Here is a 19,216-nt window from a genome sequence, read left to right as displayed (position 1 = left end):
CTTGGTTACTTAAAAAACTGAATATTCTCAATAGTAAAAGCTAAAGTTTTGCTAACAATAATGTAACCTTATGTATTTGCGTTTGAATATTTTATTTTGTTACTTTGTTTACATCAGGAGTGGGGAACATCTGGCACACGGGCCATATAAGGCCCTCAAAATCATTTGGTATGGCCCTGCCAAGGCATTAGGGGGCGTTAATTAAATGTTTGACTAAATATATCAGGCTAATTTTTAAGTTGATAATTTTGGCCCTTTTAGAAAAAAGGTTCCCCACCCCTGGTAAGTGGAGAGTTAAGTATTGTTTCATAATAATCTGTGATCTTTTTCATTAAATGTCCAAAGCTTTTGAACATATTTTGACCAAAAAAAAAAAAATCTACTTCCCAATATTCAAATTTTAAATGCTATTTTTCTTGACCTGGAAATAATTCTGAGGTATTCCAGAAGGCCCCTGGAACACCTCAAGAGATTTGTTCTCTCTCCTTATAAAAGGGAAATGTTAAACTAATTAGCTTTATTGGGTGTGTTGAATCATTTTCAAATACAAGATTACAAACTTCTAGGGTATATTATATGGGTAATATTAATATAAATATTCCAAAAATTATATGAAATTTCTGAAATTCTCAAATGCCTGGTATAATGTTATCACTTACTAGAGGCCCAGTGCACAGAATCATGCACCAGTGGGGTCCCTTGGCCTGGCCTTCGGGGATCAGTGGATCTCTGTGCTGCTGCAGCCCGGCCTTACTGGCCAGCTCCTTGGCGGGGAGGGGCACACAGGGGTAATATCTGCCGGAGAGGCTTTTGTCTGGCGCCTGTAGGTCAGCTGAGCGGTGTTTCTGCTGTGGGAGTGCACTGACCACCAGAGGGCAGCTCCTGCACTAAGCATCTGCCCCCTGGTGGTCAGTGTGTGTCATAGCTACCAGCCGTCGTCCAGTCATCTGGTCAGCCAGTTGCTTAGGGTTTTATATAGAGAGAGATAATTCTAGTTATTTCCTTAAAATGTTTTGTGTCTTAAACAAATTCCCTTGTCAATTGCATTATCTTTAACCTTGGGTATTTTCAATCATTGTCACTTACAGAGAGCCATTGTATTACTGGGATGGTTTCGAATATATATTTTATCTTCAGAGAGACTTATGGGAGGACTCTGACACTATAAAATACAGGTTTCTGATACACTTTCAGATCATACATTGAACCAGGTAAAAAGTTACAGAAATCTAATGGGGGGAAATGATGGCTTCATAAAGCTATTGATAAAATATCAAGATAAACAAGAATTAATTATGTGGGACTGAATGAATTGATGAGGATGATTATAATTTTTATGACTTTTATTTGAAATATTACTGATTTTTAAAATCTCTGTTTGGCAGATTTAAGGAAACTTTTTCTCTTAAGCTATCTATGATTTAGAACAATTTAACAAATTACACCTTTTAATGAATTAAAACATTTAACTCCTTTCCCCTACCTGATCACTGAAGAACCTGGAAACTCTTAGTGAGTATCCTTATTTTTCATGGCATTATAGTTATTTTCATAAGTTTAAGAAGAACAAGTTGCCTTTGTAGCAGAGTACAATTGGAAAAGGGTCGTATCCCCAAGGTTTGGACTGGAATGTCATGTCTGAGAATGCATAGACCCGGATGTGACCAGACAGCCTTAAGGAACAAGGATGGACTCATGAAAGCCAATAATAATAATAATAATAAAAAACCCTGGAAAACAGCCTGGTACCTTTCTTACAGGGTTTCCAGAAAAGTTACTTCCTGCCAGGTTCAGAAACCTCAGGATATTTGGGGAACCTTGAGAAGATAGGAATTCACCCAAATCTAGAGGTACTGTAGGCGAGTTTGGTGGCTGACAGACTTAAAAGAGCCTATAACATCAATTGCTATTCTTGATGTATTTATACAAACACAAGTTTATTAAAACTAGTCTAGTTTTGCAAATAAATCAGTCTCAATTTGTCTATCTTTGGTACAATAGAGAGGATTTCAGAGTGAAAAATTATGTTTCAATAGAAACTATAACATACAATTATGGATATTAAATTCTAGTTTTATTAACTTCCTTGAGGTTTTTGTTATTAGCTGTATACTGGACTGGGTCCTGAATTCTTAGAGTTTTCTCAAGTATTTGTTTCCAACTTTCTAAACTAACATTTCTGATTTCCTCTCACTTTTGACTTGGAATCATTAAAAACTAAAACTGTTTATTTCCCAAAGCCCTGCAAACACCAGCTCACTTTGATATAAACTTCAGAGAAATTGCTGCAGTGTCCATGCTTAGACAATCAGGCCTGCTGCTGCATAAGCTACTCCGAAGTTTGCCTGATACTCAGCGACATCACCAGAGAGATGGGAAACTGCAAAATACCATTCAAGCCTGCCATCCAGACCTCTTTGCCCCTGGGGCTCTCAGGACTCCGACGCAGCTTATAACCTTCTCCGATGTGTTTGCTTCCACAGTAAGAAATGCTTCTTCTTAAATAGCTGAGTGCTTGCTTACACCGTATAGGCCTGATTGGGGAGCCCACCTGCATCACCCTCCTGAGAAGAGACCCAGCTGTTTAACGCAACCAACCTATTCTCAGAACTGAGTCACTGGTTCAATAAGGTGTGGAGCAGTCTACTAACTTCGCTTTTGGACTGTGGATCTTCTTATTTGAAGTTTCAATGTGGGGACTGAGGCAGAGCAGAATTTGCCACGCCCAAATATACCTTTTCAAGATCTTGATTGTTTTAAACTTGTTATTTTCAAGAAACAAAAGACTCATCAGAAAACTTTGACCTTCCCCCAAACTGCCTAAGCAATGGAGCTAGAGGAGCTGCCCAGGAGGGGAGCTGTGGCCACAGCGGAGCAGTTTAACCGGGACTGTGTGTTAGCGGGGCCCAGGGAGGCCCTGTGATCAGTCTCCACCACTGTGTCCCAGTGCTGACTATATATATAAAGAGGTAATAATGCTAATTGGTCCTAACGGTGTCCCAGTCATGACCGTTCAACAGGTTGTGCGTGCATAGGAGCTAGTAGGTGGGGATGGGGGTGGGGACTTGCACCACCAGGACATGAGGCTGCCACCAGGGTCATCAGGACAGGCCACGGCAGCCCCCCCAGCAGAGGCATGCGCAGCCCACTCGCCGCCCGCCCTGGAGGGGGGGGTGTCAGGATGGGGGCAGGGCTTCAGCAGAGAGCTCTCAGCACTCCTGCGCTGGGGTCTGAAGGCACAGAGAGGAAGGGAGAACAGATGGGCAGTTAGGGGGTTTAGGCCAGGAGGGGAGAGCAGATAGGCAGTTAGGGGGATCAGGCCAAGAGGGGAGAGCAGTTAGGGTCATCAGGCCAGCAGGGGAGCAGTTAGGGGCAGGCAGGCAGGAGAGCAGTTAGGGCCATCCGGCAGGCAGGCAGGTGAGCGCTTAGGCGCCAGGGTTCTGGAATACTAGAGGGATCCCAGATTGGAGAGGGTACAGGCCAGGCTGAGGGACACGCCCCGCCCACTGCAGGAATTTCATGCACTGGGCCTCTAGTAAATTATATTTTTGCTGATCTAACCAAAAATAGGTATAATTTTGATTCATTCACACTGGATGTCTATTGTTGTGTTGGCTGTTGTCATTTTTTTTTTTTATTTGGCAATCTAAGGGAAAAGAGGTCAGTGCCCCTGACTAAACAGTCAGGTATTGCAGGTTTTAAAATTTCTTGTAGCACACCAGTTGAAAATCACTAACCTCGCCTATTATTTCTATCTCAATAATGTCCATCACAACTAACACTAATGGTACTGGCAGAGACAAAGAATTTATGTATTATAGCAGTAAGAGCATGTGCTCTGGAACCAAATCACCGCAGTTCAGAGCCTGGCTTTACCTCTTTTAACTCTGCATTTTGGGTCGGATATTCAAACTCTCTGAACCTTACTTCCCTCTTTTCCAGTAGAAAGAAAAGAATAAGAGGAGCTGCCTTAGCATGGTCAATGTCAGGATTAATGAGATAATATTGAATAATTAACACATGCCAAGCATATAGTACAGACTTAATAAAAACCTATGTTCAGTGTATATATAAATCTCAGACACAACTGAGGAGGAGTGCGAATTAATTTTTTTATTCCAATGTCAGCTTCCACTGCTTGTCTCCTGCTGTCTTCAAAACATTTTTACCTGCATTCATTAATCCGTGACATAGTTGTACCTTTTCCCTGATCTCCTGACCTTCCTCAGATTTTTCTAGTGTATCTTTCTTTCTGCTTCCAGGTCTTCATAATGATGTCAGTGTTGCCTAGAATTCTTTGCTGCCCCAAATCCAGCCTTAGGTCTTGTTTAGTCCTTCCTACTTCTTCAGGTCTCATTTGAAATATACATATTTTTAATGAAAGCCTTGACCAAGATCTTATCCTACCATCCCAAACGGCCCCTCCAAAGAAGGAAAGAGGGGTGGGCAGATGGTCTTGGAGCTCCTCGGGAGGCACAGGAGAAAAACAGGGATGTCTGTTTTGGCAGGAACCCCATTGCCTTTACCTAACACTGGATGTATATTACAAACACTATGTGAAGTTTCTATTAAAATGACAACTTCAGTGAATTAGAATTTTTATATTGCTTTCTGTTGATGAATAATGCCATATCCAAAAGAAAGAACTTTGCACCTGATCTTATTCATACAAACAAGTACACCCATAGAGCCTTCTGTTTATAATAATAACAAACTACCCTTCTTTTCAACAATTTAATTAAATACAATTAACTCTGGTTTGTTTTGCCAACCTATTAATGTCAAATTGAATATAAATAGACTTATGAAAAGATTATAATAAATTCTTCACACTACTGCAAAATTACTCCAATCCTCTGCTCACCACAAATACTTAAGAGCATTTTGAAGTGTGTTAATGAGGACAGTAAAAAAGATTGAGTTTTATCAACTAACTTGCAAGGCTTCTGTGAGGCTTTGACCTCATCAGTGGAGCACCCTTGCCTGTTGGGTATGGTGCTCAGGAGACTCTGAAACACTAATTGAAAATGTATCATCATTTTTAATATTTTCAATCCATGCTTCTCTCTGTATAGGCCAGTCTCTCATGCTGAAACAAATTACCTGGAGGCTTAAAACATAAGAAACATTGGCACTTTTTTTTTTGCTAAGGTTCAAAATATTAGCCACCATGACTCCTAGGCAACTCTTAATATACAAAGATATCATTTTGTATTCAGAGCAAGCAGAAAATATGGGGTATACATAGGAGTATACAAAAATGGAACCCTAGGATGCAAGCCATGGACATTTAGGTAACATTGTGTTTATCAGTATGTACCTGTATTTCTTCCTTTAGTAGTTGGGTCCTCTGATAAAGACTTAATGTGTTATTATAAAAACAATGCAGTTAATTGGAAAGGCAGCTGATGAAGTATTGATGGATTTTATTATATTTCATTTGACTAGTAGTTCTTTTAGTAGAGTTATAATAAACTTATGATCCATTTTGAGAATCATAAAGCACCAATGCTGACTTTCGGGCTGATGCTAAATTTTGGACTTTTTCCTATTAATAAGTTATTGGCCAGATGTTTAAATTAATTAGTCAAACTTCCCTATTACTTGGGAACATACAGACTCTACCAAACTTATTGATTAGAGTGCTATTGGAAGGAAGGATGCTATAAGTATTGGCCTGTTTATATTGACTTAGAACTCAAGGCTAGTCATTACGGATTCCAGAACAGAGATTAGCCATAAAATCCCTATCTATTGTCTTTTCTGAGTACATGGAAAAGTATCAGAAAACTCGGATGGGTTCATAAAGCGAGTAAAAGAAGCTCAAGTTGTAAAATTTCTATGTGCATCCCTTTATGCAATAAACTATTATGGGTGAATGTGTTAGTATCAAGTAGTCCTTCTATACCATCTTTGCTTTGACATTCATATATTTATATAACAATATAAAGAGATGCCAAGTACTAGACGCCTACTCAGGTGTAGAACAGACATCTCCTCTATTCTCACTTAAGGTAGAGATTTTATAAACAAGAATCTCCTCTTCATAGATGAGGCAGGGGGACTGGCATTGAATTTCCCACACTTACTTAGAGTTAAAACCATGATAAAATAGAGCTGATAGATGAACTCCTGTTTTTGCTTATACACCCACCTGCTCTTAGCCTTACAACGACTTGGCCCAGGGTCACTGGTGCCAAGGAGGGTGAGGTCAGGTAAAAATCCCGCAAGCAAGTCAATTCTTTAATTCCCGATGATGTATGCAACACTACGACAAGTACTTACCCTGTTTCAGGACTCATTCTAAATACTTTGTTTGTATCAACATGTTTAATCATTTAAATCAGTATTTCTATTTTTAATTTATTTTTAAAAATATATTTTTATTTATTTTTTACAGAGAGGAAAGGAGAGAGATAGTGAAAAACATCGATGAGAGAGAAACAGCTGCCTCAATCAGCTGCCTCCTGCACACCCCCCACTGGGGATGTGCCCGCAACCAAGGTACATGCCCTTGACTGGTATCGAACCTGGGAACCTTCAGTCCACAGGCCGATGCTCTATGCACTAAGCCAAACTGGTTAGAGCTAAATCATTATTTTTAAATGAATAGCATGGTCCACTTTGAGGGGAAATCAGTTACCTATAAGCACAGGCCAGCGGTCCTGAGGGTGGTGGTTGTTATTGTTCCTGAAATCATTCCTCACTCCTTTACCAACTCAGTGCCTGAGCACTGCTTGGAAGGACTCAGAGGTTGAATCGACTGAAACACAAAGGGCGCCATGTTGATCAGCAATGACCGCAATGGAGTCCTAGGAAGACTGAACTGTCAGGAACTTGCCATCACTGGCCATGGGGATATTGCAGGGCAGAGGAAGAAATGTATTTTGCTGGTAAGAGGACTTTCAAAGAGAGACAGCAGGTCTGATTACATAAGCAATTTCTTTTTTATATATGTATATTTTTATTGATTTTTTACAGAGAGGAAGGGAGAGAGATAGAGAGTCAGAAACATCGATGAGAGAGAAACATCGACCAGCTGCCTCCTGCACACCTCCCACTGGGGATGTGCCCGCAACCAAGGTCCATGCCCTTGACCGGAATCGAACCTGGGACCTTTCAGTCCGCAGGCCGACGCTCTATCCACTGAGCCAAACCGGTCCCGGCTACATAAGCAATTTCTACCTAACATGCTACTGGGCTGCAGGTCTAGAAAGTTTTATCTGAAAGGCAGCAAGTTCATATGTTTGCAAAAGACACTGTTGCAAACGATCAAACCACTTACTAGAAAGGTCAGCCCACTTTACAATATTCTAGATAATTTATAAAGTTTCCACATGATAAATGCCAACAATCTCATCAAAAAGTTAAATTGCAGTTACAGAGAATTTTCTTCCCTGGGAAATGAGTCCAATAAATGTAGATTCATCCTCTGCTGCTACTCCCCTGCCTGGAAGCACAAAAAGGGCCTCCCAGACTCTAAAAAAATAAAATAAAAAAATGCGTTGGGAGACAATAGCCTATTAAAAATACTTGAAAATGAGGTTCTGTTAAGCCAATAAGAAAAGAAAGCACACTTCCAGCCAGGCCTGTGGGCACACAAAGTTAAGACTGAAGCATTACTCAGCCACAGCGCTCAAAATTATTGTGGGACATGCTGAGCTAAGTGCCCAAGACAGTTGCTAGCGAACGCAGAACTAGGCCCTCACAGAGAAATGTGCTGTGTGCATTAGACTGACCATGACCAGCTGGCTGATGCTCCTAAAAGCAGGACTTGGCCGTGAGGGAATGAGCGCCGGCCGGGGACCCTCTCAGCTTTATCATTATTGCCCACATTTTGCAGGGTTTTGTACACTGAGATCACAGTACCAACCATGTAGGGTTGTGGTACAGATCGAACATCTTATCTTAAGAAACAGCTTGTACCAGGGCCGACACACAGCACAGACTCAATAAACGGAACCTTATTCAGAGACTAGAGGCCCGGTGCACAAATTCGTGCACAGGTGGGGTCCCTTGGGGTTGGCCTGCTGGCCAAAACCCACAGTCCAATGCTGCCTGCTGCTCCTACCTGCTGCTCCATCTCATCCCAGCCCCGCTGCACCTGCCTTGGGCTCACGCCCAGTCAGTCCCGATCAGGAGAGGCTCATGCCACCACAGTGGTGCTCGCCAGCCATGAGTCCTGCATCTGGCACCTGTCCTGAGAGGGGGGAGGGCGGGATGCGATCTGCCCACCCTGTGGGCGGTGGAACACCCCTGTGGGTCCGGATCCATCCTGCTGATGTTCACACCGGTTGTCGGGAGCCACCTGGCGGCCGCTTTTATATAGTTTCTTCCTTGTGGAGTGTCTAGGGAGGGGAAGCGGCAGCAGTGCCCAAGGCCGACTTACAGGAGGCCAGAGGTGCTGTCAGGATCATGCCAGCAGCACAGGTTCATTGGTTGGACCTGCAGGACTGCTGAGGGAGAGAGGGCTGCCACTGGGCTGGTGGGCCACCAAGACAGGTCAGTCAGCTGAGCGGAGCTCCTGCTATGGGAGCGCACTGACCACCAGGGGGCAGCTCCTGTGTTGAGTATCTGCCCCTGGTGGTCAGTGCATGGCATAGTGACCAGTGTCAACCGGTTGACTGGTCGACTGGTCATTCGGTCGCTTAGGCTTTTATATATATAGATGGGAAGCTCTCAACTTGCCCTCCCAAACTCCATGTCTCAGAAAAGTCAATGATCTCTTCTTTAAGATATTTTTAATCAGTAAAATGGAAAAAAATTCTACAAGGTTATTGGACGATTCAATGAAACATTAAATACTTAGGAGCATTCATTCTTTAATTCACCCAGCGAATATTTATTTGGCCCTGACTATGTGCTGCAGAATTGCTGACTGCTGGTCCCTGCTCGCAGGGAGCAGAGATCTGGGAGGAGAGCATTGTGGGAGACCTCAGGGACTCGGAGTCTGGCTGTTGCTGCATTTTTGTTAATTAACAGACTTGCTTTTCATAGAAACTCTAATTGTGGTTACTGGGACTCTTTCCTTTCATCTTACCTAGCTCTCCATCTGTGGTCATTTGTGTACATTAGATTACAAAACAGTAACAAAGAAAACAACCTTGCTTTCTCTTTCATTGGAATAATAAAGTTTTTCTAATAGTTTAGGGCCTACAGCAATTCAGGTCTGCCCGCACCTCCACCCTTGTTCCCCTCACCTGCCTCTAACCTTCCCTTGTTCTGTTCCCTTTAGAGGTATAGACCTCCCTTGATCCTTCATTACCAGCTCACTTCTCTAAGCCCCACACATCCGAAGCCCAGCACGGATTCACCCCCTTCATGAGGGTTTCCCCAACCTTCTCCGCTTGGAATGACTGCCTCCTGCTTTAGGGTCACAAAGCATGCTGTCGGGGTTGAGCTCATTGTGAAGTAATGAGAAGAATGCCTTGCGACCCTCGGAAGGCGACAGAATTGTCTAATGCCACACTCTCAAACAGTAGTCACTAGACACCTATTGCTATTTAAATTTAATCGCAGTTTGGTTCATTTTCCCGTTTTCTAATGAAGTGTTTTATGGCAGCGTTTTGGGGGTAGGAGAAGGATTCTGGAGAAAGTTAAGTCACAGCAGAACTGGTCATAGACTCTCGCCTGCACGCCAGCGTCAGTCGGTTCACAGGTGGTGCCCGGAGAAGAGCTGAGACGGATTCTGACACCACATCGAGGCTCTGTGGGAACAGTCACTGTGATTGATTGTCGAGGCCTGGGATAGAGAGAGGGCAGGAGACTGGCAGCACAGACGCCATCAATCTGCTTTTACTTCCAAACAACCCTGGGAGGAGCTGTCAGAAATGTTGTCCTACAAACATTCACCCAGTGACCTAGATTCTCAAACACATGTCTGGTGCGTGGCATCTTGCATTTTCATCAGATAAAGAGATATAAGAAGCCACAAAGACAATTGAATTTAACAAGACATCTTCTGGGAGGCTCCCGAATAGCATGGTCTCCTGTCTTGCACCTTATTGTTATATTTCAGAAAAATGGCTTTATTTTATTTTGTATTAATTTGCTATGCCATATATTTTAAAATTCAGAGTTCGATGATGGACTTGTCTCTAGTTACAGTTTCCTCATAGAACAGTGGTGTTCAAACGTTCCTTACCACAGCACATTGTGGAAATGGAATATCAAACTCCTACCAGAATCCACTTCCCAGGGGAAAAATACTTAGGTAATAAATACCTAGAGGGTACATTTATGAATCACTAATTACCTTTATAAAATAACATAAGCCTATTAACATGCTCATATTTTATAAAATGGAGCCCAATAGACATAAAAATAAACATAAAATGTTACTTACCTTGACTTACGTTGCTCACATAGGCTCTTAGGCAGTATAGATTTGTCACCATACAAATAAGTGTGAGACTGGTTTGGATATACATGTTTCACACAAGGATACCACAATTCAGGAATGTCTTAAAGTCTAGTCTCCAACAAATTTAAAATCCAAAATATGTAAATATGCATCATTACAGACTACTAAATAGCCCACAGCAAACTTAATTGATAATGAAACTAGACCCACACTATAACTGAAAATCACTAACAACTCAGACAACACTCAGGATACACTGATAAATTGTGCTTCCCCAAATTGCATGAATTCTATTTGCACGCAGGCATTTTCAATATTTCCAAGAGAAAAGTATTCTATTTTTTCTAGTAAAATACTGAATTGAGAAAGCTCGGCCAGCCTTAGTTACATGTCCTTTCTAGTAGAATCATCATTCAGTTGGGGTACTAATAAGTAGTCTGTACTTTCATATACAAAATGAAGACACATGAAATCTTTTATTTTACGTTTTCTTACTTATTTCAAAGAGAGGAAGGAATAGGGAGAGAGATAGAAACATCAATGATGAGAGAAAACCATCAATTGGCTGCCTCCTACACCCCCATGCTGGGGATCAAGCCCAAAACCCGGGCATGTGCCCTGACAGGGAATCAAACTGGGATTCATGGGTCAATGCTCAACCACTGAGCCACATCAGCAGGGCAAGACACATGAAATCTTAAATCACTTGATCAAAAGAATCATACAAAAAAAAGCTTTGGGTTTTAAGATAAATTACAACCTATCAGTGGACTTTAGAGAAGATGTTGAAAATTTTAATAAAATGTTCAATTAAGGGTTATACAGGTATCACTATGAGGCCTGCTGCTTCCCTCTGGCTTATTACATTTGCAAATTAGTATTTCCCCCACACCTTAATCTAGAGGAGAATTAATGGACTTTTAGCAAAAATTTAAATGAGACCTCTGTTCAGCCCATTGCCTTCATTCGATAAATGCTCACTGTTTTCAGACCCCCAGTGTCAGACAAAGGGGGCAGAAACCCAGGGTTCCGGCACGCTGGGTGTGACTCAGGCTAGGACTAGACCATGGGCATAACTGTAAGCAGGCCGAGACAGATGTGCATAAAAGTTCCTTTTGGGGCTCCATTGCCTTCACCTCTCTCCACCCTGCCTGCAAAAAAGGATTTGATCAATTCCTTCGGAATCGAACAGTGTTGGAGCTGGAGATAATCGTGTCCGTCACACACAGACAGCCTTCAGGTGGGATACGGCACTGAGTCAACTTTTGTTTGGCCCACCTGGCACTTAAAAGATAAGGAAATTGTACCCAAAAGTCTAGGTTTCCATCTCACCTGAAAATATTGCATGCTTGGTCGTACTGAGCCCATCTCAGATGTGCCCTCTACCAGTGCCTATGCTTTTCAGCTGACACAGTCCAGCATTTTGTATGCCTGGTCCTCCAGCTGATCCAATCAGTTTTGTTAACTGACTGGTCTATGAAGGTGTTTGGCTTGCTCATTGATGAAATCATCCAGAACGTTTTCAAATAGTTTTAGCAGAAGGTTTTTAAAATTATACAAAGATGATTTTATACTGAATCTTGCTCTGTCAAATGGATAAAATCAATGCATCAGTTCCTTGGGCAGCTCATAGCTTCACTATGTGGCAGATTATTCCTTACTGCTCGGTAAGGTATATTCTTGGAGTTGCTAGGCTCTGTGTGAAAATCCCTGATTCCTTCCATCCCTCTCATCTGGAGCCTTGCAAATGACTCCTCAAGGGAGACCTGGGAGCTCCAGCAGCCCATCCTCACTCTGGTGCTCTCTCCTCATTGGCATTAGGCACCAAAAGGCTTAATGTGCTGCTTGCCTGGTAGTACGTCATCCTTAAAGCATATAGTATTCTTGCTTGCTGATCAGAATATATTTATTGAATACTTACTCAATATGTATTCAGTGGGACATATCACCGGCTGGCCTACTGACCCCAACCCAAGATATACCATCAATTTCAAGAGTCTTAACATGCCTTTCCCCCACTGTGTGTGATGGCTCATCTAAATCTGGACCCTGGCATTCTGTATTCGCTTCAAAGCACATGACTCTTAGTCCTTTCTCCATCCATGCAAGAGGAAGTCAGGAAAATCCCAGGGATGTGAACAGACTCAGTCAGCTTGGTTTATTTGTGGGTAAAATGGAGCATCCCTGGAGAAGATGGCCTAATAAGGAATAATAAGATGAATGCAGGTAATTGCACCAGCAGAACAACCTTGGCTGAGGACTAGGAGGTCTTCCTCCTCCCATACTCAGTGAGGACTGGTTCGCCCGCTTCCCTACATGGATGCAGAATCCGCTGCAGCATACCTATCCATCTTCTGAGAGAACGTCACTGTAATAATATTACTTCTCTTTCTTTCTCTGCAACTTTATTATATAAAGACAGAGAAGGAGAAATAGTGGGCCAAGATGGCCCCTAAGTGCCTTGAAGACATTATCTTTTGAGAATTCTATTCATTTACACAAATTGTTAAAAAAAAAAAAATCATCTTGCCCTGGCCAGTGTTCCTCAGTGGTTACAGCGTTGGCCCCCACACCAAAGGGTCTGATTCCAGGTCAAAGGCACCTACTGGCTTGCAGGTTCTATCCTGGGCCCCAGTCAGGGGCGAGCAGGAGACAGCCAATCAATGTGTCTCTCACCTCTCTCTCTCTCTCTCTTTCTCTCTCTCTCCCTCCCCCCTCCCTTCCACCCTTTCTAAAAATCCATGAGAAAAATATTGTGGTGGGAGAACGTTAACCTTCATTTTACCCCAAAGAAAGAAAAAAATGCTTGTGTAGAGTTATTTTCTCACTATTAGAAAGATACAGTGATTTTTTCTCTTGATATCAAAAAATTTGAAAGCAAAAATCCTTTCCCTATTTGCTAAGTGAATTTTCTCTTCAGTCCCCCAAGACCAAGATTTTAAATCTCTAGACTCTAGAGCAGGGGTGGGCAAACTTTTTGACTGGAGGGCCACAATGGGTTCTTAAACTGGACCGGAGGGCCGGAACAAAAGCATGGATGGAGTGTTTGTGTGAACTAATATAAATTCAAAGTAAACATCATTACATAAAAGGGTACGGTCTTTTTTTTTTTTTTTTTTTAGTTTTATTCATTTCAAACGGGCCGGATCCGGCCCGAGGGCCGTAGTTTGCCCACGGCTGCTCTAGAGTCTAAAGGGGAAAAATCATGCCATGACTGAAAAACCATAAGGATTTAATTTTTTACTACATTTGTAAGAATATTCTTTGGGTTATTTTGATTAATGGAATGGCTGTCAAATACAGAATAAAGTCAAATATCTACTCAAAGATATTGCACAGATACACACAAGTTCTACTGCCAATTTAATGTTTGCATCACTCTTCATTGGAGGTAGCTCCTAATTATAAACACACACTCACTTACAGGTAGTAACCAATAAGGAAAAGCTTAAGATTTTACCAGAACAGTCATTCCTTCTTTCCTTTTTTATTTCACATATTTTCTGAGCACCTATTACATGTCAAGTTTCTCACCAGAAGTGAGACATAAAAAGATGAGCAGCACAGGATTCCAGAATTACCTTGGCGCACACTCCTCAACACACATCTGCGGTATGAATAGGCACTGTAGATGTTGACCAAATTAAAAATGTTTGGAAATATAAGTTAAACACAACCAGGTTTCCTATTGGCGAACTTCCCAAAACCTCTACACACAACACGCACTGCAGCCCCCGAGAGAGGACACACCAGGAAGTGAGCGTCCCCCCACCTCACCCCCCAGCAGCTGTCTCCCAGGGGGCATCCTGAGGAGACAGTGTTCTGTGAGCTGGGAAATGTTAGCCTAGACATTTCACTCAATATTGAATATTGGAAGCTCTTGAAAAGAAAGGGGCTTCATGATATTTCCCTACTTATCCTTCTTTCTGTTCTTTAAATTGGAAATATTTTTTGATAATATTTCTAATGTTACCATAAAACTATCTGTAGGAAATATTTTGAGCTTTTCATTTAAAAAAGCAATATATACCCATACTAAAAACAAATCTAAAAAATAGAGAATTAGAGAAAAAACTCATTTATTTTAGTTCTCCCACTACAGAGAACACTTATAAACAATGTTCATGTTCTTTCTGACATTTTTATGCATGTGCAAATATTTTTTTCCACAAAAATTATTTCGATGCTAAGTCTTCTGTTCCTTGTTTTCTTCAGTCAACAGTAGATCATGGGCATTTTTGTGCACAGGAATATGAACATGTCCTTTGCAGGAGCCATAGTGAATCCCATTGCGTAGATGTTCCAGAATTTATTTTACCAATGCGCTTCTGAGAGAAATGAGACTCCCCTCTAACTTTTTGCTACTAAGATCATTGTTGTAATAACTAAACCTTAACATACATCTTTTCATATTTGTCAATCACTTTATTAAGATAAATGTCTAGAAATGAAATTGTTATGATTTGCACATTTTACATTTTGGGAGACACTGCCAAATTGTGTTTTTTTAAAAATGTTGTACCAGTTTATACACTCAAGCTTTGAGAATTTTATACAGAATTTAAAATTGGAAGAGGTTTTACTTTAAGAAATTAACAAATGAAGGCTAATGATCATTTGTACAACTTCTAAATGTTTGTTTGTAGTACGGTATGATATCTATTTCCCTTACCTATGAATTGAGGGCATAGGGTTGAGTTCACATGAGTAACAGTGTTTATATAGCACTGAAATAATTCTAAGTTCATGAGTTTGACAGAAAATATTTATTTGCATCTCTTGCTTGGTTTTGAAATTTGGGGTTTTTTCAATTGTCCATAGCTGCCCTCTGACTTTGGGATGAGGTCAGTATTATCAAACAGATGATCAATGGGTTATCACAAGCATCAGCTTACACCAAATATCAACCGGTCTGCTCTAAACTTCACACCAATTCACTAACTCAGCAGCCTTGTACTAGTCCAAATCCTTCAAAAGCAATATGCTGTCACTATTGTCCTCACTATTTCTATTTATATTACAATTGCTAAAAGAACTCTTTATTGCAATGCCTTGGCATTCTAATGCATAAGCCTTTGGCAGCTTTCAATAAAGTAATAAGGAACAATGAGGTAAAAATCAGTATGAAGCAATGCTTTTTAATATTTTAATTTAAAAAACACTTTAAAATGAATGGTAATGTTTAGTGTGTAATAATTAAGTCATAAATGCATACCTCTAAATACAGCGTTTGCTTAATATAGCTTTAAATCAGGCCAGGTGCAAATTACACAGATGATTCTATTCAGAGCAATCTTTTTATACATCATTTCCCTACATCCCTGTCAATAAAATAGCAGTGACTGCAGAATAAATGATTCATTAGGCTCTTATAACTTCTTGTCTCATGTAATTTATCTACATAATTTTAAATTACTAGAGACTCTCAAGGATCTTTTCTCACTAAAGTGTTTTGAAATTATCCATATTTTATTAAGTTTCAAGGACAACCCTTCACACACACACCCACACACCCTCACATTTGAAATTAAGTAACCATTTAAATTGCTGTCATAATTCATATATTCATAAGGGAGGAAACTAATGCTAAATTAGAAAGTTACATTTAGCAAACCATTCATCCTTTTTTTATCTGTTACCCAACAACTGGTGATTAGAAGGACTTGAAGCTATTTTAACCCCCTGGACAGCGAAATCCACTGTCAAGGATCCTTGGTTAGGCTGCCTTTCTCAATGGAGTGCCCCCCTCCTCGCTGTACTGCATATATAATAGGCGTGAGTGTTCTTCAAGTTGGTATAGCAATTTCCTACATTATTCCGGCAATAAAAATGCGATTTAGCCAAATATTAAATTATTGCAATTACAAATCTGTTAATCTATCGCACATTTTACTCATTTGTGTAACTTTAAAATTCACTTTCATTTGATTGACTGTTTTAATCTTCCTTAACTAGTGAGTAACTGAAAATAAATGGTTCGTTCCTAGCACTGCGAGGACGAAAAATAGGAAGTGCTTAGGGACTGCAGGGGAATATATTAAAATCTGCCCGTTTTCTCGTTTACATATTCTCATTCTGTGTGTGTACAAACCCACTGCAGTGAGAAGGCAGAGCCCCAATTCGCGGTCTCACAAAAGCACCGCGCTGGTTCCATGTGTTGACAGCAGATATTGGCCCACATCTCGAGCCATTTCCTCGGAAGACCCTGGCTGGCTGGTGCCATCCAGGTGCCGCACACTCGGAACAGGGGCGCCTGGGATCAGTTCCACGCATCTGTCAGTGCGGTGGCTCATTCTTGAGAGACTGCGATTGGCTGCTTGGGACCTGAGCGCCATCAATCTTACCGGGTAGGGGACGGGGGTGGCCTGTAAGAGGCTGAGAGAGGGGCCCAGGCAGCCGGTCCAGCGTGGAGGAGGCGGCCTCAAAGCCCCGCTCTCCCTCCGCTGGGGCCCTGAGTGAAAGATCTGTCATCTCTCCCATTTCCTGGTGCTTGGTATGCACATGGTGTCCGCCTGCTCCTGCTCCAGGAAAGAGGCGATTTTTCAAGCTTAGGCAAATGTGGCAAAGCGCAGGGTGTGCTGGGGTCTCATTTTTCCTCATCATGTCACTGGTTTGAACGGATTTGAGAAAATAAGATTATGTTTTTCCTCTTTGCTCCTTTATCCAGCTATTTGTTTATTTATTTGCTCATTTAGAGGTGGGTTGTCACAGAGAACTGGCCCGATTTCTCTCTTGTTTTCATACACATTTCATTAGTGTCCCTGAAGATTTAAGACCCCAAAGGGAAACATCCCAGATCTCATCACAAAAAGCATAGATTTACTCTTAAAATCAAAACAGAAGGGCGCATTAAAGAAGACCGTTTCTGAGTGAAATAATCTAGAATACTGCCATGTCCAAGATCTATTGCTTTAATCTTTTCAGCTATTCTTAAAACCCCAAGGAAGTTGAATAAACATATTACATACATTGGACTTTCAGTTTAATATCGTTTTAATCTTTCTGTGTCTGGAAAGAATATTTATAGTTTCTTCATTTCATCAATGAATCTGAAATGAGTCTCAAATATAAAAGCACTTGGGGTTGAAATTGGTGTCAGCACTGGTTTCCAGGGGTATTTGAAGTACAGATTGATGACATAACACTGTGCATTGGTGATCATAAGCAATTTCTGAGGGTAGACAATGAGAAAACTAATACTGAGTTTCACTTCAGCCAGAACCTAATGGTGTGTTTCTGAGTTTAAAATTATAACATTTTTATAATAAGCCTCATAAAGACATGAGTTCATTACGTAGCATAGTCATAACCCCTCATTAAAAAAAAAAAAACCCTCAAAGATTAATTGATTACCAGAGACAGTGTATGTGGAGCTTATTGCAAACTGCGCTGTTTCTCCTGACTGTGTGCATCGAGAGGAAAACAAGACACATCACATTTGGTGACTATGCTAGCCAGGTACCATGTAGTTTAAACCAACAGCAAAAGTAAAAACGAAGTTTTGACCTCAGTGGATGGACTAGATGTGTGAACAGCAAATGTTGGTCATCAACATCCCTGGCCTTCTGTCCTCAGCTGGTAAGTGGGACCATGTCAGTAATTCCTGATATTGATGAAGAGCTTTACAACTTACAAAGCACTTCCGAGGAGATTGCTCCATTTACACCCTGAAACATCCCTCCAGGGGAGGGAAATGGAGCCCAGGAAGAAAAGGGACTTGCCCAAGGTCAGGGCACTAATGTTAAAAGGCATGGCCAGTTCTGTGCTCTACGTCATTATATGCCACCCCCTCCCCCTAAGCCCCCCTCCCCCGCCCGTCCGCCACGCCCCCTTTCAGAATGGCTTTGCAGTCAAGTGAGTCCATGCATTGACATAACTTGAAAGTTTTCACAGATTTTGCCAAGTGACTGCCAGTTCCTCAGGGGCTACTTGGCATTGTTCTCTGCCCTGAGAGGCAGTGCTTACAGCCTCCTGGGGACCAGGCTCGGGGGGAATGACTGGCCTGGCCGCCAATGGCCGTCACTGCCCTGTGGTCTCAGCCACCCTGTCCCTCAGAGCTTCCCTCTCGGAGGCCGGAGGAGGGGGAGGGGCTTGCACCGACTTGCACAAGGGCCAGGCCGAGCCACTTGCATTAACCTGGGGAGTAACTGAAACTCACCACAGTTGCGTTTGTTAAGTGTCCCTGCGGTTAAGCAGGACCAGGAATGCAGGTTCCCCGCGCGATTTGTATGACTATGTAACAAGTCAAAGACATTCTTGCCAGAACGGATCCGTGACTAACTGACTGGAGGCGACGTGCGGGTTCCCAAACCCACGTCTGCGGCTCCTCCGCCTGGCACCGGAGCCTGGGTGTCCAGCGGTGCGGCTCCGGGCTCCGGACCCACGCGGCAGAAAGGCGGGCGCGCCCCGCGATGGAGCGCGACCCAGGCCCACCTGCGGGGTCCCCGGCCCTCGCCTCCCTCCTCCTCCAGGGCGTGGGGAGCGAGGGTGGCTGGGCCCCAGGCAGCCCTGATCTCAGGCCGCCCCCGACCCTCCTCCCGGGCCACCCGGGCTCCGCGGGAGCAGCTGGCGCGCGGGAGGACCTGCCGCACCCGCTCCTGGCGGCCGCCCAGCCGGATGCAGGGGCGCCGGCAGGTGATGCTGGAGGACAAGACCAGCCCGGGAGCCGGGAGCCGGGAGCCGGGAGCCGGGAGCCGGGAGCCGGGAGCCGGGAGCCGGGAGCCGGGAGCCGGACCCGAGCGCCGGCTGCGGAGCCGGGAGGCAGAGGCGTGGACGCGGCGGAGGAAGCCGGCGGAGGCGGGGGGCAGGAGGGCGGCGGGTTTGGAGAGGGGGGTGCAGGGCCGGTAGCCATGA

General features: G+C 42.8%; 1 protein-coding gene across 1 annotated transcript in view; it reads right to left on the bottom strand.

The window, feature by feature from the left end:
- Positions 1 to 19,216, bottom strand: part of TAFA1 (TAFA chemokine like family member 1) — a 518,247-nt gene that overhangs the window by 495,618 nt on the left and 3,413 nt on the right. The window lies entirely within an intron of this gene.

This window comes from Myotis yumanensis, unplaced genomic scaffold (genome assembly GCF_028538775.1).
Source record: "Myotis yumanensis isolate MYYU_CA2020_CCGP unplaced genomic scaffold, mMyoYum1.0.hap1 SCAF_14, whole genome shotgun sequence".
In the NCBI taxonomy this organism is placed as follows: domain Eukaryota; kingdom Metazoa; phylum Chordata; class Mammalia; order Chiroptera; family Vespertilionidae; genus Myotis; species Myotis yumanensis.
Note: the sequence above shows the minus strand (reverse complement) of the source record. Positions and strands in the feature narration are given on the sequence as shown.